This window comes from Colletes latitarsis, unplaced genomic scaffold (genome assembly GCF_051014445.1).
Source record: "Colletes latitarsis isolate SP2378_abdomen unplaced genomic scaffold, iyColLati1 scaffold0013, whole genome shotgun sequence".
In the NCBI taxonomy this organism is placed as follows: Eukaryota; Metazoa; Arthropoda; class Insecta; order Hymenoptera; family Colletidae; genus Colletes; species Colletes latitarsis.
The window spans coordinates 3517284-3542141 of NW_027488368.1; positions in this window are offsets into that span (position 1 = coordinate 3517284).

A 24858-nucleotide genomic window follows, 5' to 3' on the forward strand; every position below is an offset into this window, starting at 1 on the left:
TGGCACGTACTTTCGCATTTTTCGCATACGTGTTGGCCAGATCCTGGGCTTTTTCTGGTTTGTATCACGTAGTAATGTGGTTCTACACCGAAACAGTCAACTAACCTGGTTTCGATTAATATTTTAGAGGATAACGCCGGTTATGTCTCGGTTGTGTCTGGAATTTGCCCTCATCTGTCTCGTGCTTTCGCATTTTTCGCATACTTGTTGGCCAGATCCTGGCCTTTTTCTGGCTCGGACCACGTAGTAATGTGGTACCACGCCGAAACAGTCAATTAAACCTGGTTGCGATTAGTACTTTAGAGGATAGCGCTGGTTATGTCTGGGTTAGTTCTGGTATTTCCAATCATCTGGCTCATACTTTCGCGTTTTTCGCATACTTCTTGGCCAGATCCAGGGTTTTTTCTGGTTTGGATACCGTAATAATGACGCTCCACACCAATACAGTCAATTAAACCTGGTTTCGATTAATATTTTAGAGGATAACGCCGTTTATATCTCGGTTAGGTCTGGGATTTGCCCTCATCTGGCTCGTACATTCGCATTTTTCGCCTACTTGTTGGCAAGATCCAGGGGTTTCTCTGGTTTCGATCGCGTAGTAATGCGGTACCACACCGAAGCAGTCAATTAAACCTAGCTGCGATTAATACTTTAGAGGATAACGCCGGTTATGTCTGGGTTAGGTCTGGTATTTGCCCTCATCTGGCTCGTACTTTCGCATTTTTCGCATACTTGTTGGCCAGATCCTGGCCTCTTTCTGGCTTGGTCCACGTAGTAATTTGGTACCACACTGAAACAGTCAATTAAACCTGGTTCCGATTTATATTTTAGTGGATAACGCCGGTTATGCCTGTGTTAGGTCTGGTATTTGCCCTCATCTGGCTCGTACTTTCGCATTTTTCGCATACTTGTTGGCCAGATCCTGGGCTTTTTCTAGTTTGGATCGCGTAGTAATGTGGTACCACACTAAAACAGTCAATTAAACCTGGTTCCCATTAATATTTCAGAGGATAACGCTGGTTATGTCTGGGTTGGTTCAGGTATTTGCAATAATCTGGCTCATACTTTCGCTATTTTCGCGTACTTGTTGGCCAGATCTTTGGTTTATTGTGGTTTGGATCCCGTCTTAATGTGGTTCCACACCGAAGCAGTCAATTAAACCTGGTTGCAATGAAATTTTGGAGGATAACGCTGGTTATGTTTGGGTTAGTTCTGGTATTTGCAACCATCTGGCTCATACTTTCGCGATTTCGCATACGTGTTGTCCGGATCCTGGGTTTTTTCTGGTTTAGATCCCGTGGTAATGAGATACCACACAGAAACAGTCAATTAAACCTGGTTGCGATTAATATTTTAGAGGATAACGCTGGTTATGCCTCGGTTAGGTCTGGGATTTGCCCTCATCTGGCTCGTACTTTCGCATTTTTCCATACTTGTTGGCCAGATCCTGGCCTTTTTCTGGCTTGGACCACGTAGTAATTTGGTACCACAATGAAACAGTCAATTAAACCTGGTTCCGATTAATATTTTAGAGGATAACGCCGGTAATGTCTGGGTTAGATCCGGTATTTGCCCACATCGGGCTCGAACTTTCGCATTTTTCGCATACTTGTTGGCCAGCTCCTGGCCTTTTTCTGGCTCGGATCACGTAGTAATGTGGTACCACGCCGAAACAGTCAATTAAACCTGGTTGCGAGTAGTACTTTAGAGGATAACGCTGGTTATGTCTGGGTTAGTTCTGGTATTACCAATCATCTGGCCAGATCATACTTTCGCGTTTTTCGCATACTTCTTGGCCAGATCCAGGGTTTTTCTGGTTTGGATCCCGTAATAATGACGCTCCACACCGAAACAGTCAATTAAACCTGGTTCCGATTAATATTTTAGAGGATAACGCCTGTTATGTCTGGGTTAGGTCTGGTATTTGCCCTCATCTGGCTCGTACTTTCGCATTTTTCGCATACTTGTTGGCCAGATCCCGGCCCTTTTCTGGTTTGGATCACGTACTAATGCGGTACCAGACCGAAACAGCCAATTAAACCTGGTTCCGATTAATATTTTAGAGGATAACGCCTGTTATGTCTGGGTTAGGTCTGGTATTTGCCCCCATCTGGCTCGTACTTTCGCATTTTTCGCATACTTGTGGGCCAGATCCCGGCCCTTTTCTGGTTTGGATCACGTACTAATGTGGTATCACACTGAAACAGTCAATTAAACCTGGTTCCGATTAATATTTTGGTGGATAACGCCGGTTATGTCTGGGTTAGGTCTGGTATTTACCCCCATCTGGCGCGTACCTTAGCATTTTTCGCCTACTTGTTGGCAAGATCCTGGGCTTTTTCTGGTTTGGATCACGTAGTAATGCGGTACCACACCGTAACAGTCAATTAAACCTGGTTGCGATTAATATTTTGGAGGATAACGCCGGTTATGTCTTGGTTAGGTCTGGGATTTGCCCTCATCTGGCTCGTACATTCGCATTTTTCGCCTACTTGTTGGCAAGATCCTGGGGTTTTTCTGGTTTGGATCAGGTAGTAATGCGGTACCACACTGAAGCAGTCAATTAAACCTAGCTGCGATTAATATTTTAGAGGATAACGCCGGTTATGTCTGGGTTAGGTCTGGTATTTGCCCTAATCTGGCTCGTACTTTCGCATTTTTCGCATACTTGTTGGTCAGATCCTGGCCTTTTTCTGGTTTGGATCACGTAGTAATGTGGTTCTACACCGAAACAGTCAATAAAACGTGGTTGCGATTAATATTTTAGAGGATAACGCCGGTTATGTCAAGGTTAGGTCTGGTATTTGCCCTCATCTAGCTCCTACTTTCGCATTTTTCGCATACTTGTTGGCCAGATCCTGGCCTCTTTCTGGCTTGGACCGCGTAGTAACATGGTACCACACCGAAACAGTCAATTAAACCTGTTTGCGACTAATATTTTAGAGGATAACGCCGGTTATGTCTCGGTTAGGTATCGGATTTGCCCCCATCTGTCTCGTACTTTCGCATTTTTCGCATACTTGTTGGCCAGATGCTGGCCTTTTTCTGGCCTGGACCACGTAGTAATTTGGTACCACACTGAAACAGTCAAATAAACCCCGTTCCGATTAATATCCTATAGGATAACGCCGGTTATGTCTGGGGTATGTCTGGTAGTTGCCCTCATCTGGCTCGTACTTTCGCATTTTTCGCATACTTGTTGGCCTGATCCTGGCCCTTTTCTGGCTTGGACCACGTAGTAATGAGGTACCACACTGAAACAGTCAATTAAACCTGGTTGCGATTTATATTTTAGAGGATAACGCCGGTTATGTCTTGGTTAGTTCTGGGATTTCCCCTCATCTGGCTAGTACTTTCGCATTTCTCGCATACTTGATGGCCAGATGCTGGGCTTTTTCTGGTTTGGGTCACCTAGTAATGTGGCGTCACACTCAAACAGTCAATTAAACCTGGTTGCGATTAATATTTTAGAGGATAAGGCCGGGTATGTCTCGGTTACGTCTAGGATTTGCCCTCATCTGGCTCGTACCTTCGCATTTTCCGCCTACTTGATGGCACGATCCTGGGCTTTTTCTGGTGTGGATCACGTAGTAATGCGGTACCACACAGAAGCAATCAATTAAACCTGGTTGCGATTAATATTTTAGAGGATAACGCCGGTTATGTCTTGGTTAGTTCCGGGATTTGCCCTCATCTGGCTAGTACTTTCGCATTTCTCGCATACTTGATGGCCAGATGCTGGGCTTTTTCTGGTTTGGGTCATCTAGTAATGTGGTGTCACACTCAAACAGTCAATTAAACCTGGTTCCGATTAATATTTTAGAGGATAACGCCGGTTATGTCACGGTTAGGTCTGGGATTTCCCGTCATCTGGCTCGTACATTCGCATTTTTCGCATACTTGTTGGCCAGCTCCTGGCCTTTTTCTGGCTCGGATCACGTAGTAATGTGGTACCACGCCGAAACAGTCAATCAAACCTGGTTGCGATTAGTACTTTAGAGGATAGCGCTGGTTATGTCTGGGTTAGTTCTGGTATTTCCAATCATCTGGCTCATACTTTCGCGTTTTTCGCATACTTCTTGGCCAGATCCAGGGTTTTTTCTGGTTTGGATACCGTAATAATGACGCTCCACACCAATACAGTCAATTAAACCTGGTTTCGATTAATATTTTAGAGGATAACGCCGTTTATATCTCGGTTAGGTCTGGGATTTGCCCTCATCTGGCTCGTACATTCGCATTTTTCGCCTACTTGTTGGCAAGATCCAGGGGTTTCTCTGGTTTCGATCACGTAGTAATGCGGTACCACACCGAAGAAGTCAATTAAACCTAGCTGCGATTAATACTTTAGAGGATAACGCCGGTTATGTCTGGGTTAGGTCTGGTATTTGCCCTCATCTGGCTCGTACTTTCGCATTTTTCGCATACTTGTTGGCCAGATCCTGGCCTCTTTCTGGCTTGGTCCACGTAGTAATTTGGTACCACACTGAAACAGTCAATTAAACCTGGTTCCGATTTATATTTTAGTGGATAACGCCGGTTATGTCTGTGTTAGGTCTGGTATTTGCCCTTATCTGGCTCGTACTTTCGCATTTTTCGCATACTTGTTGGCCAGATCCTGGGCTTTTTCTAGTTTGGATCGCGTAGTAATGTGGTACCACACTAAAACAGTCAATTAAACCTGGTTCCCATTAATATTTCAGAGGATAACGCTGGTTATGTCTGGGTTGGTTCAGGTATTTGCAATAATCTGGCTCATACTTTCGCTATTTTCGCGTACTTGTTGGCCAGATCTACGGTTTATTGTGGTTTGGATCCCGTCTTAATGTGGTTCCACACCGAAGCAGTCAATTAAACCTGGTTGCAATGAAATTTTGGAGGATAACGCTGGTTATGTTTGGGTTAGTTCTGGTATTTGCAACCATCTGGCTCATACTTTCGCGATTTCGCATACGTGTTGTCCGGATCCTGGGTTTTTTCTGGTTTGGATCCCGTGGTAATGAGATACCACACAGAAACAGTCAATTAAACCTGGTTGCGATTAATATTTTAGAGGATAACGCTGGTTATGCCTCGGTTAGGTCTGGGATTTGCCCTCATCTGGCTCGTACTTTCGCATTTTTCCATACTTGTTGGCCAGATCCTGGCCTTTTTCTGGCTTGGACCACGTAGTAATTTGGTACCACAATGAAACAGTCAATTAAACCTGGTTCCGATTAATATTTTAGAGGATAACGCCGGTAATGTCTGGGTTAGATCCGGTATTTGCCCACATCGGGCTCGAACTTTCGCATTTTTCGCATACTTGTTGGCCAGCTCCTGGCCTTTTTCTGGCTCGGATCACGTAGTAATGTGGTACCACGCCGAAACAGTCAATTAAACCTGGTTGCGAGTAGTACTTTAGAGGATAACGCTGGTTATGTCTGGGTTAGTTCTGGTATTTCCAATCATCTGGCCAGATCATACTTTCGCGTTTTTCGCATACTTCTTGGCCAGATCCAGGGTTTTTCTGGTTTGGATCCCGTAATAATGACGCTCCACACCGAAACAGTCAATTAAACCTGGTTCCGATTAATATTTTAGAGGATAACGCCTGTTATGTCTGGGTTAGGTCTGGTATTTGCCCTCATCTGGCTCGTACTTTCGCATTTTTCGCATACTTGTTGGCCAGATCCCGGCCCTTTTCTGGTTTGGATCACGTACTAATGCGGTACCAGACCGAAACAGCCAATTAAACCTGGTTCCGATTAATATTTTAGAGGATAACGCCTGTTATGTCTGGGTTAGGTCTGGTATTTGCCCTCATCTGGCTCGTACTTTCGCATTTTTCGCATACTTGTGGGCCAGATCCCGGCCCTTTTCTGGTTTGGATCACGTACTAATGTGGTATCACACTGAAACAGTCAATTAAACCTGGTTCCGATTAATATTTTGGTGGATAACGCCGGTTATGTCTGGGTTAGGTCTGGTATTTACCCCCATCTGGCGCGTACCTTAGCATTTTTCGCCTACTTGTTGGCAAGATCCTGGGCTTTTTCTGGTTTGGATCACGTAGTAATGCGGTACCACACCGTAACAGTCAATTAAACCTGGTTGCGATTAATATTTTGGAGGATAACGCCGGTTATGTCTTGGTTAGGTCTGGGATTTGCCCTCATCTGGCTCGTACATTCGCATTTTTCGCCTACTTGTTGGCAAGATCCTGGGGTTTTTCTGGTTTGGATCAGGTAGTAATGCGGTACCACACTGAAGCAGTCAATTAAACCTAGCTGCGATTAATATTTTAGAGGATAACGCCGGTTATGTCTGGGTTAGGTCTGGTATTTGCCCTAATCTGGCTCGTACTTTCGCATTTTTCGCATACTTGTTGGTCAGATCCTGGCCTTTTTCTGGTTTGGATCACGTAGTAATGTGGTTCTACACCGAAACAGTCAATAAAACGTGGTTGCGATTAATATTTTAGAGGATAACGCCGGTTATGTCAAGGTTAGGTCTGGTATTTGCCCTCATCTAGCTCCTACTTTCGCATTTTTCGCATACTTGTTGGCCAGATCCTGGCCTCTTTCTGGCTTGGACCGCGTAGTAACATGGTACCACACCGAAACAGTCAATTAAACCTGGTTGCGACTAATATTTTAGAGGATAACGCCGGTTATGTCTCGGTTAGGTATCGGATTTGCCCCCATCTGTCTCGTACTTTCGCATTTTTCGCATACTTGTTGGCCAGATGCTGGCCTTTTTCTGGCCTGGACCACGTAGTAATTTGGTACCACACTGAAACAGTCAAATAAACCCCGTTCCGATTAATATCCTATAGGATAACGCCGGTTATGTCTGGGGTATGTCTGGTAGTTGCCCTCATCTGGCTCGTACTTTCGCATTTTTCGCATACTTGTTGGCCTGATCCTGGCCCTTTTCTGGCTTGGACCACGTAGTAATGAGGTACCACACTGAAACAGTCAATTAAACCTGGTTGCGATTTATATTTTAGAGGATAACGCCGGTTATGTCTTGGTTAGTTCTGGGATTTCCCCTCATCTGGCTAGTACTTTCGCATTTCTCGCATACTTGATGGCCAGATGCTGGGCTTTTTCTGGTTTGGGTCACCTAGTAATGTGGCGTCACACTCAAACAGTCAATTAAACCTGGTTGCGATTAATATTTTAGAGGATAAGGCCGGGTATGTCTCGGTTACGTCTAGGATTTGCCCTCATCTGGCTCGTACCTTCGCATTTTCCGCCTACTTGATGGCACGATCCTGGGCTTTTTCTGGTGTGGATCACGTAGTAATGCGGTACCACACAGAAGCAATCAATTAAACCTGGTTGCGATTAATATTTTAGAGGATAACGCCGGTTATGTCTTGGTTAGTTCCGGGATTTGCCCTCATCTGGCTAGTACTTTCGCATTTCTCGCATACTTGATGGCCAGATGCTGGGCTTTTTCTGGTTTGGGTCATCTAGTAATGTGGTGTCACACTCAAACAGTCAATTAAACCTGGTTCCGATTAATATTTTAGAGGATAACGCCGGTTATGTCACGGTTAGGTCTGGGATTTCCCGTCATCTGGCTCATACTTTCGCGTTTTTCGCATACTTCTTGGCCAGATCCAGGGTTTTTTCTGGTTTGGATCCCGTAATAATGACGTTCCACTCAGAAACAGTCAATTAAATCTGGTTGCGATGAATATTTTAGAGGATAACGCTGGTTATGTCTCGGTTAGGTCTGGGCTTTGCCCTCACCTGGCTCGTACTTTCGCATTTTTCGCATACTTGTTGGCCAGATCCCGGCCTTTTTCTGGTTTGGATCACGTACTAATGCGGTACCGCACTGAAACAGTCAATAAAAGCTAGTTCCGATTAGTATTTTAGAGGATAACGCTGGTTATGTCTCGGTTAGGTCTGGGGTTTGCCCGCATCTGGCTCGTACTTCCGCATTTTTCCCATACTTGTTGGCAAGATCCTGGGCTTTTTCTGGTGTGGATCACGTAGTATTGCGGTACCACACTGAAACAGTCAATTAAATCTGGTTCAGATTAATATTTTAGAGGATAACGCCGGTTATGTCACGGTTAGGTCTGGGATTTGCCGTCATCTGGCTCATACTTTCGCGTTTTTCGCATACTTCTTGGCCAGATCCATGGTTTTTTCAGGTTTGGATCACGTAATAATGACGTTCCACTCCGAAACAGTCAACTAATCCTGGTTTCGATTAATATTTTAGAGGATAGCGCCGGTTATATCTCGGTTGGTCTGGGATTTGCCCTCATCTGGCTCGTACCTTCGCATTTTTCGCATACTTGTTGGCCAGATCCTGGCCTTTTTCAGTCTTGGATCACGTAGTAATGTGGTACCACACTGAAACAATCAAATAAACCTGGTTCCGATTAATATTTTAGAGGATAACGCCGGTTATGTTTCGGTTAGGTCTGGGATATGCCCTCATCTGGCTCGTACCTTCGCATTTTCCGCCAACTTGTTGGCAAGATCCTGGGCTTTTTCTGGTTTGGATCACGTAGTAATGTGGTTCTACACCGAAACATTCAATTAAACCTGGTTGTGATTACTATTTTAGAGGATAACGCTGGTTATGTCTCGGTTAGGTCTGGGGTTTGCCCGCGTCTGGCTCGTACTTCCGCATTTTTCCCATACTTGTTGGCAAGATCCTGGGCTTTGTCTGGTGTGGATCACGTAGTAATGCGGTACCACACTGAAACAGTCAATTAAATATGGTTCAGATTAATATTTTAGAGGATGACGCCTGTTATGTCTGGGTTAGGTCCGGTATTTGCCCTCATCTGTCACGTACTTTCGCAATTTTCGAACACTTGTTGGCCAGATCCTGGGCTTTTTCTGGTTTGGATCACGTAGTAATGTGGTTCTACACCGAAACAGACAATTAAACCTGTTTGCAATTAATATTTTAGAGGATAACGCCGGTTAAGTCTAGGTTAGGTCTGGTATTTGCCCTCATCTGGCTCGTACTTTCGCATTTATCGCATACTTGTTGGCCAGATCCCGGCCCATTTCTGGTTTGGATCACGTACTAATGCGGTACCAGACCGAAACAGCCAATTAAACCTGGTTCCGATTAATATTTTAGAGGATAACGCCTGTTATGTCTGGGTTAGGTCTGGTATTTGCCCTCATCTGGCTCGTACTTTCGCATTTTTCGCATACTTGTTGGCCAGATCCCGGCCCTTTTCTGGTTTGGATCACGTACTAATGTGGTATCACACTGAAACAGTCAATTAAACCTGGTTCCGATTAATATTTTGGTGGATAACGCCGGTTATGTCTGGGTTAGGTCTGGTATTTACCCTCATCTGGCTCGTACTTCCGCATTTTTCCCATACTTGTTGGCAAGATCCTGGGCTTTGTCTGGTGTGGATCACGTAGTAATGCGGTACCACACTGAAACAGTCAATTAAATATGGTTCAGATTAATATTTTAGAGGATGACGCCTGTTATGTCTGGGTTAGGTCCGGTATTTGCCCTCATCTGTCACGTACTTTCGCAATTTTCGAACACTTGTTGGCCAGATCCTGGCCTTTTTCTGGTTTGGATCACGTAGTAATGCGGCACCACACCGATACAGTCAATTAAACCTGGTTGCGATTAATATTTTAGAGGATAACGGCGGTTATGTCTTGGTTAGTTCTGGGATTTGCCCTCATCTGGCTCGTACCTTCGCATTTTCCGCCTACTTGTTGGCAAGATCCTGGGCTACTTCTGGAGTGGATCACGTAGTAATGCGGTACTACACTGAAACGGTCAATTAAATCTGGTTCAGATTAATATTTTAGAGGATAACGCCTGTTATGTCTGGGTTAGGTCCGGTATTTGCCCTCATCTGTCACGTACTTTCGCATTTTTCGAACACTTGTTGGCCAGAGCCTGGCCTTTTTCTGGTTTGGATCACGTAGTAATGCGGCACCTCACCGATACAGTCAATTAAACCTGGTTGCGATTAATATTTTAGAGGATAACGCCGGTTATGTCTCGGTTAGGTCTGGGATTTGCCCTCATCTGGCACGTACTTTCGCGTTTTTCGCATACTTCTTGGCCAGATCCAGGGTTTTTTCTGGTTTGGATCCCGTAATAATGACGCTCCACACCAATACAGTCAATTAAACCTGGTTTCGATTAATATTTTAGAGGATAACGCCGTTTATATCTCGGTTAGGTCTGGGATTTGCCCTCATCTGGCTCGTACATTCGCATTTTTCGCCTACTTGTTGGCAAGATCCTGGGGTTTTTCTGGTTTGGATCACGTAGTAATGCGGTACCACACCGAAGCAGTCAATTAAACCTAGCTGCGATTAATATTTTAGAGGATAACGCCTGTTATGTCTGGGTTAGGTCTGGTATTTGCCCTCATCCGGCTCGTACTTTCGCATTTCTTGCATACTTGTTGGCAAGATCCTGGGCTTTTTCTGGATTGGATCACGTAGTAATGCTGTACCACATAGAAGCAATCAATTAAACCTGGTTGCGATTAATATTTTAGAGGAAAACGCCGGTTATGTCTCGGTTGTGTCTGGGATTTGCCCTCATCTGTCTCGTGCTTTCGTATTTTTCGCATACTTGTTGGCCAGATCCTGGGCTTTTTCTGGTTTGTATCACGTAGTAGTGTGGTACCACACTGAAACAGTCAATTAAACCTGGTTCCGGTTAATATTTTAGTGGATAACGCCGGTTATGTCTGGGTTAGTTCTGGTATTTGCAATCATCTGGCTCATACTTTCGCGTTTTTCGCATACTTCTTGGCCAGATCCAGGGTTTTTCCTGGTTTGGATCACGTAGTAATGTGGTTCTACACCGAAACAGTCAACTAACCTGGTTTCGATTAATATTTTAGAGGATAACGCCGGTTATGTCTCGGTTGTGTCTGGAATTTGCCCTCATCTGTCTCGTGCTTTCGTATTTTTCGCATACGTGTTGGCCAGATCCTGGGCTTTTTCTGGTTTGTATCACGTAGTAGTGTGGTACCACACTGAAACAGTCAATTAAACCTGGTTCCGGTTAATATTTTAGTGGATAACGCCGGTTATGTCTGGGTTAGTTCTGGTATTTGCAATCATCTGGCTCATACTTTCGCGTTTTTCGCATACTTCTTGGCCAGATCCAGGGTTTTTTCTGGTTTGGATCCCGTAATAATGACGCTCCACACCGAAACAGTCAATTAAACCTGGTTTCGATTAATATTTTAGAGGATAACGCCGTTTATATCTCGGTTACGTCTGGGATTTGCCCTCATCTGGCTCGTACTTTCGCATTTTTCGCATACTTGTTGGCCAGATCCTGGCCTTTTTCTGGTTTGGATCACGTACTAATGCGGTACCAGACCGAAACAGTCAATTAAACCTGGTTCTGATTAATATTTTAGAGGATAACGCCTGTTACGTCTGGGTTAGGTGTGGTAATTGCCCTCATCTGGCGCGTACTTTCGCATTTTTTACATACTTGTTGGCCAGAACCTGGGCTTTTTCTGGCTTGGATCACGTAGTAATGTGGTTCTACACCGAAACAGTCAATTAAACCTGGTTGCGATTAATATTTTAGAGGATAACGCCGGTTAAGTCTAGGTTAGGTCTGGTATTTGCCGTCATCTGGCTCGTACTTTCGCATTTTTCGCATACTTGTTGGCCAGATCCCGGCCCTTTTCTGGTTTGGATCACGTACTAATGCGGTACCAGACCGAAACAGCCAATTAAACCTGGATCCGATTAATATTTTAGAGGATAACGCCTGTTATGTCTGGGTTAGGTCTGGTATTTGCCCTCATCTGGCTCGTACTTTCGCATTTTTCGCCTACTTGTTGGCAAAATCCTGGGCTTTTAGTGGTTTGGATCACGTAGTAATGCGGTACCACACCGTAACAGTCAATTAAACCTGGTTGCGATTAATATTTTGTAGGATAACGCGGGTTATGTCTCGGTTAGGTCTGGGATTTGCCCTCATCTGGCTCGTACATTCGCATTTTTCGCCTACTTGTTGGCAAGATCCTGGGGTTTTTCTGGTTTGGATCACGTAGTAATGCGGTACCACACCGAAGCAGACAATTAAACCTAGCTGCGATTAATATTTTAGAGGATAACGCCGGTTATGTCTGGGTTAGGTCTGGTATTTGCCCTCATCTGGCTCGTACTTTTTTTTTTTTTTTTTTTTTTTTTTTTTTTTTTTTTTTTTGTCGTGGGGAAAATCTTCGAAAGACTCCCTCCCACCTCCTTGGGGAGAGGTGGGAGGGGTGTGTGGGATTCCCCGCGCCCGTACAACGACAGGCGCGGGACCTACCCACTAAAAACCCCACGGTGACCCTTGGGCACGCTTTGGGAGGATACCGGGAATCGCTCGAAGCATTCTTCCGGTATCCTCCCCGTGCCCGCGCTTTCGCGCCCATCCCCCGGGGGGACAATCGGTCCCCCCAGTAGACACACTGCCTCATAGCGGCGAGACGGGGCCACTCCATCCCGCCGCTATCCGTCCCGGGGCCGCGTTTAGTGGCGGCTGCGAGCCCCAACTCGCAACCGCTCGCGACCCCGTTTCCACCCCTCGGCGGCCGGGCGTTCATGGCCGCACCAGACCGCCGAGGGTGCCTCCCCTTGCGTCGGACCAGTAGGGGGAGGCACTCCTACCCCCAACCGGTCCGATCCGGCGCCGCCTGGCGGGAGGAGGGTCCCCTCAGGACCCCCCTCCCAGCCTAGGTCATCCGCCACGCCGAGGCGGCCGCCCGCGACGCCTCGCGACCGGGCGACGACCTCGGGCCACCGCACGAGCGCGAGCTTCAGCGCGCCGCTGAAGCTCGCGCTCCCTCCCCGCGGCCTCCTTCTGCAACATTACGTTCTCGCAGAAGGAGGCCACGGCCCTCCACTTCTCCTCGCTGCCGAGCATGGCGCGCACCACGCCCGGCAGCGAGACATCCCGCCCGACGACGCCGACCAGGACACGGCGCTCCCCCTCCCACGCGGGGCATACCTCCAGGGTATGATCCGCCGTGTCCTGCCCAGCGTCGCAGTGGCAGCAACGCGCCGTCGGCTCCTTCCCTATCCGGCACAGGTATCTTCCGAAGCTGCCATGCCCGGAAAATACCTGTGCCAGCCGGTAGGTGAGGCTGCCATGGCCTCTGTCCAGCCACTCCTTCAGGAGTGGCCGAACAGCCCCGACAGTCCGGTGCCCCGCGGTTGGCAGAGCCAGCCGCTCCTGCCACGCGAGCAACACGGACTGCCGGGCCTGGCGCTTCAAATCGCCCCAAGCAGGTTCCTGCCCGCCCGGGACCGCCCCCACCCCCGCGCGACGGTCGACGCGGTGCCGGTACATCACCGCATGCGACCGCGCGAGCAGGTCCATGGGCGGCATCCCCGCTAGAACCGTCGCCGCCTCATGTGACATGGTGCGATACCCGCGGACGACCCTGAGCGCCATGCGCCTCTGCACCCGACGCAGCACAGTCATGCTGCGCCGGGAGGCAGCCAGGTCGTCCGCCCAGACGGGGGCCCCGTATAGGGCCACCGACTGGACCATTGCCACATAGAGGCGACGAACTCGGCCCGCCGGGCCCCCCAGGTTGGGCAGGATCCGGCCCAGAGCCGCAACCATCCTTTCCAACCGGGGGACCAGGCAGCGGAAATGCTCCTCGAAACGCCAGTGGCTATCGAGGATCAGCCCTAGATACCTGATCTGGGGCTTCACCTCGATGTCAGCCCCACCCACCCGGATCAGAGGGGGTGGCGGATCCTGCCGACGTGAATGAAACGCAATCACCTCGGTCTTATGGACCGCCACCGTCATCCCCATCCCCCTGATCCGGTCGACGACGCGTTGCGACCCCTCCTCCGCGCGACGCATGGCCCTCCCCCAGTGCGCCCCGACGGCCAGCACCAGTGTGTCATCCGCATAACACACCGTGCTGACGCCGTCGGGGAGGCCGGCCCGCAACACCGAGTCGTACGCGATGTTCCACAGGAGTGGCCCGAGGACCGACCCCTGCGGAACACCGCAGTACACCTCCCTCCGCATATCACCATCCCGGCCCGGATACTCGATCCACCTGCCGCGGAGATAATCCCCGACGACCGCCCTGAGACAAGGGGGGACTCGATGATATTCGAGCCCCCTCCTTATCTCTTCCCAGGGGAGGGTGTTAAAGGCATTGGCAATATCCAAGGATATTGCCAATGCCACCCCTCCCCGGGAGACGGCCGCCTCCGAGAGGGCCCTCACACGACGTATCGCGTCGATAGTCGATCGGCCCCCCCGGAAACCGAACTGGCAGTCGGCCAGACCGGGATCACCCCGCGACAGGTGCTCGACGAGGCGGGCAGCAATCACACGCTCGAAGAGCTTACCCACCTCGTCGAGGAGACAAATGGGCCGGTAAGCGGAGGGAGACTCCGCGGGCCGACCCTCCTTCCGGAGGAGGACCATCCTCGCCACCTTCCAACTGGGGGGGAATCGCCCGTCCCTCAGGCAGCGGTCGAACAACCGCCTGAGGTCGGCCCCAAGGACGCCCTGGGTCAAGACCCAAACCCGGCCGGGCACACCATCCGGACCCGGGGCCGTGTTACGAACCCCGAGCCGTCTGATGGCCGCTGCCAGCTCCTCCTGCGTGACCCCCAGCTCGGCCGTCCACTCCACTGGGACAGCCGCCGCCGCCGGAGGACGCGGTCCCCTCTCCCCAATTGGGAAGAGTGTATTGACCACGTCCTCCAGCAGCCGGGGGTATCTGGCTCGTACTTTCGCATTTTTCGCATACTTGTTGGCCAGATCCTGGCCGTTTTCTGGTTTGAATCACGTAGTAATGCGGTACCACACCGAAACAGTCAATTAAACCTGGTTGCGATTAATATTTTGGAGGATAACGCGGGTTATGTCTCGGTTAGGTCTGGGATTTGCCCTCATCTGGCTCGTACATTCGCATTTTTCGCCTACTTGTTGGCAAGATCCTGGGGTTTTTCTGGTTTGGATCACGTAGTAATGCGGTACCACACCGAAGCAGTCAATTAAACCTAGCTGCGATTAATATTTTAGAGGATAACGCCTGTTATGTCTGGGTTAGGTCTGGTATTTGCCCTCATCTGGCTCGTACTTTCGCATTTTTCGCATACTTGTTGGCCAGATCCTGGCCTTTTTCTGGTTTGAATCACGTAGTAATGCGGTACCACACCGAAACAGTCAATTAAACCTGGTTGCGATTAATATTTTGGAGGATAACGCGGGTTATGTCTCGGTTAGGTCTGGGATTTGCCCTCATCTGGCTCGTACATTCGCATTTTTCGCCTACTTGTTGGCCAGATCCTGGGCTTTTTCTGGTTTGTATCACGTAGTAGTGTGGTACCACACTGAAACAGTCAATTAAACCTGGTTCCGGTTAATATTTTAGAGGATAACGCCGGTTATGTCTGGGTTAGTTCTGGTATTTGCAATCATCTGGCTCATACTTTCGCGTTTTTCGCATACTTCTTGGCCAGATCCAGGGTTTTTTCTGGTTTGGATCCCGCAATAATGACGCTCCACACCGAAACAGTCAATGAAACCTGGTTGCGATTAATATTTTAGAGGATAACGCCGGTTATGTCTCGGTTAGGTCTGGGATTAGCCCTCATCTGGGTCGTACTTTCGCATTTCTCGCATACTTGTTGGCCAGATCCTGGCCTTTTTCTGGTTTGGATCACGTAGCAATGTGGTACCACACTGAAACAGTCAATAAAAGCTGGTTCTGATTAGTATTTTAGAGGATAACGGTGGATATGTCTGGGTTAGTTCTGGTATTTGCAATCATCTGGCTCATACTTTCGCGTTTTTCGCATACTTGTTGGCCGGATCCTGGGTTTTTTCCGGTTTGGATCCCGTAGTAATGAGGTTCCACACCGACACAGTTAATTAAACCAGGTTGCGATTGATATTTTAGAGGATAACGCCGGTTATGTCTGGGTTAGGTCTGGTATTTGCCCTCAGCTGGCTCGTACTTTAGCATTTTTCGCATACCTGTTGGCCAGATCCTGGCCTTTTTCTGGCTTGGACCAAGTAGTAATCTGGGACCACACTCAAACAGTCAATTAAACCTGGTTGCGATAAATATTTTGGAGGGTAGCGGCGGTTATTTCTCGGTTAGGTCTGGGCTTTGCCCTCATCTGTCTCGTACCTTCGCATTTTTCGCATACTTGTTGGCCAGATCCTGGCCTTTTTCTGGTTTGGATCACGTAGTAATGCAGTACCACACCGAAACAGTCAATTAAACCTGGTTGCTATTAATATTTTGGAGGATAACGCCGGTTATGTCTCGGTTTGGTTTGGGATTTGCCCTCGTCTGGCTCGTACTTTCGCATTTTGCGCATACTTGTTGGCCAGATCCTGGCGTTTTTCAGGCTTGGACCACGTAGTAATTTGGTTCCACACCGAAACAGTCAATTAAACCTGGTTGCGATTAGTATTTTAGGGGATAACGCCGGTTATGTCTGGGTTAGGTCTGGTATTTGCCCTCATCTGGCTTGTACTTTCGCATTTTTCGCATACTTGTTGGCCAGATCCTGGCCTTTTTCAGGTTTGGATCACGTAGTAATGCGGTACCACACCGAAACAGTCAATTAAACCTGGTTGCGATTAATATTTTAGAGGATAACGTCGGTTATGTCTCGGTTAGTTCTGGGATTTGCCCTCATCTGGCTCGTACTTTCGCATTTTTCGCATACTCGTTGGCCGGATCCCGGGTTTTTTCCGGTTTGGATCCCGCAGTAATGAGGTTCCACACCGACACAGTCAATTAAACCTGGTTGCGATTAATATTTTAGGGGATAACGCCGGTTATGTCTGGGTCAGGTATGGTATTTGCCCTGATCTTGCAAGTACTTCCGCATTTTTCGCATACTTGTTGGGCAGATCCTGGCCTTTTTCTGGTTTGGATCACGTAGTAATGCGGTACCACACCGAAACAGTCAATTAAACCTGGTTGCGATTAATATTTTAGTGGATAACGTCGGTTATGTCTCGGTTAGTTCTGGGATTTGCCCTCATCTGGCTCGTACTTTCGCATTTTTCGCATTCTTGTTGGCCAGATCCTGGCCTTTTTCAGGTTTGGATCACGTAGTAATGCGGTACCACACCGAAACAGTCAATTAAACCTGGTTGCGATTTATATTTTAGAGGATAACGTCGGTTATGTCTCGGTTAGTTCTGGTATTTGCCCTCATCTGGCTCGTACTTTCGCATTTTCGCATACCTGTTGGCCAGATCCTGGCCTTTTTCTGGTTTGGATCACGTACTAATGGGTTACCGGACCGAAACAGCCAATTAAACCTGGTTCCGATTAATATTTTAGAGGATAACGCCTGTTATGTCTGGGTTAGGTCTGGTATTTGTCCTCATCTGGCTCGTACTTTCGCATTTTCCGCATACTTGTTGGCCAGATCCTGGCCTTTTTCTGGTTTGGATCACGTAGTAATGCGGTACCACATCGAAACAGTCAATTAAACCTGGATGCGATTCATATTTTAGAGGATAACGTCGGTTATGTCTCGGTTAGGTCTGGTATTTGCCCTCATCTGGCTCGTACTTTCGCATTTTTCGCATACTTGTTGGCCAGATCCTGGGCTTTTTCTGGTTTGGATCACGTAGTAATGTGGTTCTACACCGAAACAGACAATTAAACCTGGTTGCGATTAATATTTTAGAGGATAACGCCTGTTATGTCTGGGATAGGTCTGGTATTTGCCCTCATCTGGCTCGTACTTTCGCATTTTTCGCATACTTGTTGGCCAGATCCTGGGCTTTTTCTGGTTTGGATCACGTAGTAATGTGGTTCTACACCGAAACAGACAATTAAACCTGGTTGCGATTAATATTTTAGAGGATAACGCCGGTTAAGTCTAGGTTAGGTCTGGGATTTGCCGCCATCTGGCTCGTATTTTCGCATTTGTCGCATACTTGTTGGCCAGATCATGGCCTTTTTCTGGCTTGGACCGCATATTAATGTGGTATCACACCGAAACAGTCAATTAAACCTGGTACCGATTAATATTTTATAGGATAACGCCGGTTATGTCTGGGTTAGGTCTTGTATTTGCCCTCATCTGGCTCGTACTTTCGCATTTTTCGCATACTTGTTGGCCAGATCCTGGGCTTTTCCTGGTTTGGATCACGTAGTAATGTGGTTCTACACCGAAACAGACAATTAAACCTGGTTGCGATTAATATTTTAGAGGATAACGCCTGTTATGTCTGGGATAGGTCTGGTATTTGCCCTCATCTGGCTCGTACTTTCGCATTTTTCGCATACTTGTTGGCCAGATCCTGGGCTTTTTCTGGTTTGGATCACGTAGTAATGTGGTTCTACACCGAAACAGACAATTAAACCTGGTTGCGATTAATATTTTAGAGGATAACGCCGGTTAAGTCTAGGTTAGGTCTGGGATTTGCCGCCATCTGGCTCGTATTTTCGCATTTGTCGCATACTTGTTGGCCAGATCATGGCCTTTTTCTGGCTTGGACCGCATATTAATGTGGTATCACACCGAAACAGTCAATTAAACCTGGTACCGATTAATATTTTATAGGATAACGCCGGTTATGTCTGGGTTAGGTCTTGTATTTGCCCTCATCTGGCTCGTACTTTCGCATTTTTCGCATACTTGTTGGCCAGATCCTGAGCTTTTCCTGGTTTGGATCACGTAGTAATGTGGTACCACACTGAAACAGTCAATGAATGCTGGTTTTGATATATATTTTAGAGGATAACACCGGTTAGGTCTGGGTTACGACTGGAATTTGTAATCATTTGCCGCATACTTTCGCATTTTTGGCATACTTGTTTGCCACATCCTGGGTTCATTTCTGGCTCGGACCAAGTAGTAATCTGGGACCACACTCAAACAGTCAATTAAACCTGGTTGCGATAAATATTTTAGAGGGTAGCGGCGGTTATTTCTCGGTTAGGTCTGGGCTTTGCCCTCATCTGTCTCATACTTTCGCTTTTTTCGCATACTTGTTAGCCAGATGCTGGGATTTTTTCTGGTTTGGATCCCGTAATAATGACGTTCCACACCGAAGCAGTCAATCTAACCTGGTTTCGATTAATATTTTAGAGGATAACGCCGGTTATATCTCGGTTAGGTCTGGGATTTGCCCTCATCTGGCTCGTACCTTCGCATTTTGCGCATACTTGTTGGCCAGATCCTGGCCTATTCCTGGTTCGGACCACGTGGTAATGTGGTACCACACCGAAACAGTCAATTAAACCTGGTTGCGATTAGTATTTTAGAGGATAATGCTGTTTATGTCTGGGTTAGGTCTGGTATTTGTCCCCATTTGGTTTGTACTTCCGCATTATTCGCATACTTGTTGGCCAGATCCTGCGTCTTTTCTGGTGTGGATTTCGTAGTAATGCGGTACCACACAGAAACAGTCAATCAAACCTGGTTCCGATTTATATTTTAGTGGATAACGCCGGTTATGTCTGGGTTAGGTCTGGTATTTGCCCTCATCTGGCTCGTACTTTCGCATTTTACGCATACTTGTTGGCCAGATCCTGGCCTTTTTCTGGTTTGGATCACGTAGTAATGCGGTACCACACCGAAACAGTCAATTAAACCTGGTTGCGATTAATATTTTAGAGGATAACGCCGGTAACGTCTCGGTTAGGTCTGGGATTTGTCCTTATCTGGCTCGTACTTTCGCATTTTGCGCATACTTGTTGGCCAGATCCTGGGCTTTTTCTGGTTTGTATCACGTAGTAGTATGGTACCACACTGAAACAGTCAATGAATGCTGGTTTCGATATATATTTTGGAGGATAACACCGGTTAGGTCTGGGTTACGACTGGTATTTGTAATCATTTGCCGCATACTTTCGCATTTTTGGCATACTTGTTTGCCTCATCCTGGGTTCATTTCTGGCTCGGACCACGTGGTAATGTGGTACCACACCGAAACAGTCAATTAAACCTGGTTGCGATTAGTATTTTAGAGGATAATGCTGTTTATGTCTGGGTTAGGTCTGGTATTTGCCCCCATTTGGTTCGTACTTCCGTATATTTCGCATACCTGTTGGCCAGATCCTGCGTTTTTTCTGGTGTGAATTTCGTAGTAATGCGGTACCACACGGAAACAGTCAATTAAACCTGGCTGCGATTAATATTTTAGAGGATAACGCCGGTTATGTCTCGGTTGTGTCTGGGATTTGCCCTCATCTGTCTCGTGCTTTCGTATTTTTCGCATACTTGTTGGTCAGATCCTGGGCTATTTCTGGTTTGTATCACGTAGTAGTGTGGTACCACACAGAAACAGTCAATCAAACCTGGTTCCGATTAATATTTTAGTGGATAACGCCGGTTATGTCTGGGTTAGCTCTGGTATTTGCCCTCATCTGGCGCGTACTTTCGCATTTTACGCATACTTGTTGGCCAGATCCTGGCCTTTTTCTGGTTTGGATCACGTAGTAATGCGGTACCACACCGAAACAGTCAATTAGACCTGGTTGCGATTATTATTTTAGAGGATAACGCCGGTAATGTCTCGGTTAGGTCTGGGATTTGCCCTCATCTGGCTCGTACTTTCGCATTTTGCGCATACTTGTTTGCCGGATCCTGGGCTTTTTCTGGTTTGTATCACGTAGTAGTATGGTGCCACACTGAAACAGTCAATAGAAGCTGGTTCCGGATAGTATTTTAGAGGATAACGAAGGTTACGTCTGGCTTAGTTCTGGTATTTGCAATCATCTGGCTCATACTTTCGCGGTTTTCGCATACTTGTTGGCCAGATCCTGGGTTTCTTCCGGTTTGGATTCCGTAGTAATGAGGTTCCACACCGAAACAGTCAATTAAACCAGGTTGCGATTGATATTTTAGAGGATAACGCCGGTTATGTCTGGGTTAGGTCTGGTATTTGCCCTCATCTGGCTCGTACTTTCGCATTTTTCGCATACCTGTTGGCCAGATCCTGGCCTTTTCCTGGTTTGGATGCCGTAGTAATGTGGTACCACAATGAAACAGCCAATGAATCCTGGTTTCGATATATATTTTAGGGGATAACACCGGTTAGGTCTGGGTTACGACTGGTATTTGTAATCATTTGCCACATACTTTCGCATTTTTGGCATACTTGTTTGCCACATCCTGGGTTCATTTCTGGCTCGGACCACGTGGTATTGTGGTACCACACCGAAACAGTCAATTCAGCCTGGTTGCGATTAGTATTTTAGAGGATAATGCTGGTTATGTCTGGGTTAGGTCTGGTATTTGCCCTCATTTGGCTCGTACTTCCGTATTTTTCGCATACTTGTTGGCCAGATCCTGCGTTTTTTCTGGTGTGGATCTCGTAGTAATGCGGTACCACACCAAAACAGTCAATTAAACCTGGTTGCGATTAATATTTTAGAGGATAACGCCGGTTATGTCTCGGTTGTGTCTGGGATTTGCCCTCATCTGTCTCGTGCTTTCGTATTTTTCGCATACTTGTTGGCCAGATCCTGGCCTTTTTCTGGTTTGGATCACGTAGTAATGCGGTGCAACACCGAAACTTTCAATTAAACCTGGTTGCGATTAATCTTTTAGAGGGTAACGCCGTTTATGTCTCGGATAGGTCTGGTATTTACCATTATCTGGTTCGTACTTTCGCGATTTCTCATACTTGTAGGCCAGATCCTGGCCTTTTTCTGGTTTGGATCACGTAGTAATGCGGTGCAACACCGAAACTTTCAATTAAACCTGGTTGCGATTAATCTTTTAGAGGATAACGCCGTTTATGTCTCGGTTGTGTCTGGGATTTGCCCTCATCTGTCTCGTGCTTTCGTATTTTTCGCATACTTGTTGGCCAGATCCTGGCCTTTTTCTGGCTAGGAACTCCTAATCCTGGCTGCGATTAGTACTTTAGAGGATAACGCTGGTTATGTCTGGGTTAGTTCTGGTATTTCCAATCATCTGGCTCATACTTTCGTGTTTTTCGCATACTTCTTGGCCAGATCCAGGGTTTTTTCTGGTTTGGATCGCGTAGTAATGTGGTTCTACACCGAAACAGTCAATTAAACCTGGTTTCGATTAATATTTTAGAGGATAACGCCGTTTATATCTCGGTTACTTCCGGGATTTGCCCTCAACTGGCTCATACTTTCGCGTTTTTCGCATACTTCTTGGCCAGATCCAGGGTTTTTTCTGGTTTGGATCTCGTAATAATGACGCTCCACACCGAAACAGTCAATTAAACCTGGTTCCGATTTATATTTTAGTGGATAACGCCGGTTATGTCTGTGTTAGGTCCGGTATTTGCCCTCATCTGGCTCGTACTTTCGCACTTTTCGCATACTTGTTGGCCAGATCCTGGCCTTTTTGTGGTTTGTGTCACGTAGTAATGTGGTCCTACAGCGAAACAGTCAATTAAACCTGGTTGCGATTAATATTTTAGAGGATAACGCCGGTTATGTCTAGTTTAGGTCTGGTATTTGCCCTCATCTGGCTCGTACCTTCGCATTTTTCGCTTTCTTGTTGGCAAGATCCTGGGCTTTTTCTGGTTTGGATCACGTAGTAATGCGGTACCACACCGTAACAGTCAATTAAACCTGGTTGCGATTAATACTTTAGAGGATAACGCCGGTTATGTCTGGGTTAGGTCTGGTATTTGCCCTCATCTGGCTCGTACTTTCGCATTTTTCGCATACTTGTTGGCCAGATCCTGGCCTCATTCTGGCTTGGACCACGTAGTAATTTGGTACCACACTGAAACAGTCAATTAAACCTGGTTCCGATTTATATTTTAGTGGATAACGCCGGTTATGTCTGTGTTAGGTCTGGTATTTGCCCTCATCTGGCTCGTACTTTCGCATTTTTCGCATACTTGTTGGCCAGATCCTGGCCTTTTTCTAGTTTGGATCACGTAGTAATGTGGTACCACACTGAAACAGTCAATTAAACCTGGTTCCCATTAATATTTTAGAGGATAACGCTGGTTATGTCTGGGTTGGTTCAGGTATTTGCAATAATCTGGCTCATACTTTCGCAATTTTCGCGTACTTGTTGGCCAGATCTTTGGTTTTTTGTGGTTTGGATCCCGTCGTAATGTGGTTCCACACCAAAGCAGATAATTAAACCTGGTTGCGCTGAATATTTTGCAGGATAACGCTGGTTATGTTTGGGTTAGTTCTGGTATTTGCAATCATCTGGCTCGTACTTTCGCATTTTTCGCATACTAGTTGGCCAGATCCTGGGCTTTTTCTGGTCTGGATCACGTAGTAATGTGGTACCACACTGAAGCAGTCAATAAAAGCTGTTTCCGATTAGTATTTTAGAGGATAACGCCGGTTATGTATGGGTTAGTTCTGGCATTTGCAATCATCTGGCTCGTACTTTCGCATTTTTCGCATACTTGTTGGCCAGGTACTGGCCTTTTTCTGGTTTGGATCACGTACTAATATGGTACTACACTGAAACAGTCAATAGAAGCTGGCTCCGAATACTATTTTAGAGGATAACGCTGGTTATGCCTGGGTTAGTTCTGGTATTTCCAATCATCTGGCTCATACTTTCGCGTTTTTCGCATACTTCTTGGCTAGATCCAGGGTTTTTTCTGGTTTGGATCCCGTAATAATGACGCTCCACACCGAAACAGTCAATTAAACCTGGTTCCGATTTATATTTTAGTGGATAACGCCGGTTATGTCTGTGTTAGGTCCGGTATTTGCCCTCATCTGGCTCGTACTTTCGCACTTTTCGCATACTTGTTGGCCAGATCCTGGCCTTTTTGTGGTTTGTGTCACGTAGTAATGTGGTCCTACAGCGAAACAGTCAATTAAACCTGGTTGCGATTAATATTTTAGAGGATAACGCCGGTTATGTCTAGTTTAGGTCTGGTATTTGCCCTCATCTGGCTCGTACTTTCGCATTTTTCGCATACTTGTTGGCCAGATCCCGGCCCTTTTCTGGTTTGGATCACGTACTAATGCGGTAGCAGACCGAAACAGTCAATTAAACCTGGTTCCGATTATTATTTTAGAAGATAACGCTGGTTATGTCTGTGTTAGTTCTGGTATTTGCAATCATCTGGCTTGTACCTTCGCATTTTTCGCTTTCTTGTTGGCAAGATCCTGGGCTTTTTCTGGTTTGGATCACGTAGTAATGCGGTACCACACCGTAACAGTCAATTAAACCTGGTTGCGATTAATACTTTAGAGGATAACGCCGGTTATGTCTGGGTTAGGTCTGGTATTTGCCCTCATCTGGCTCGTACTTTCGCATTTTTCGCATACTTGTTGGCAAGATCCTGGCCTTTTTCTAGTTTGGATCACGTAGTAATGTGGTACCACACTGAAACAGTCAATTAAACCTGGTTCCCATTAATATTTTAGAGGATAACGCTGGTTATGTCTGGGTTGGTTCAGGTATTTGCAATAATCTGGCTCATACTTTCGCAATTTTCGCGTACTTGTTGGCCAGATCTTTGGTTTTTTGTGGTTTGGATCCCGTCGTAATGTGGTTCCACACCGAAGCAGACAATTAAACCTGGTTGCGCTGAATATTTTGCAGGATAACGCTGGTTATGTTTGGGTTAGTTCTGGTATTTGCAATCATCTGGCTCGTACTTTCGCATTTTTCGCATACTAGTTGGCCAGATCCTGGGCTTTTTCTGGTCTGGATCACGTACTAATGTGGTACCACACTGAAGCAGTCAATAAAAGCTGTTTCCGATTAGTATTTTAGAGGATAACGCCGGTTATGTATGGGTTAGTTCTGGCATTTGCAATCATCTGGCTCGTACTTTCGCATTTTTCGCATACTTGTTGGCCAGATACTGGCCTTTTTCTGGTTTGGATCACGTACTAATATGGTACTACACTGAAACAGTCAATAGAAGCTGGCTCCGAATACTATTTTAGAG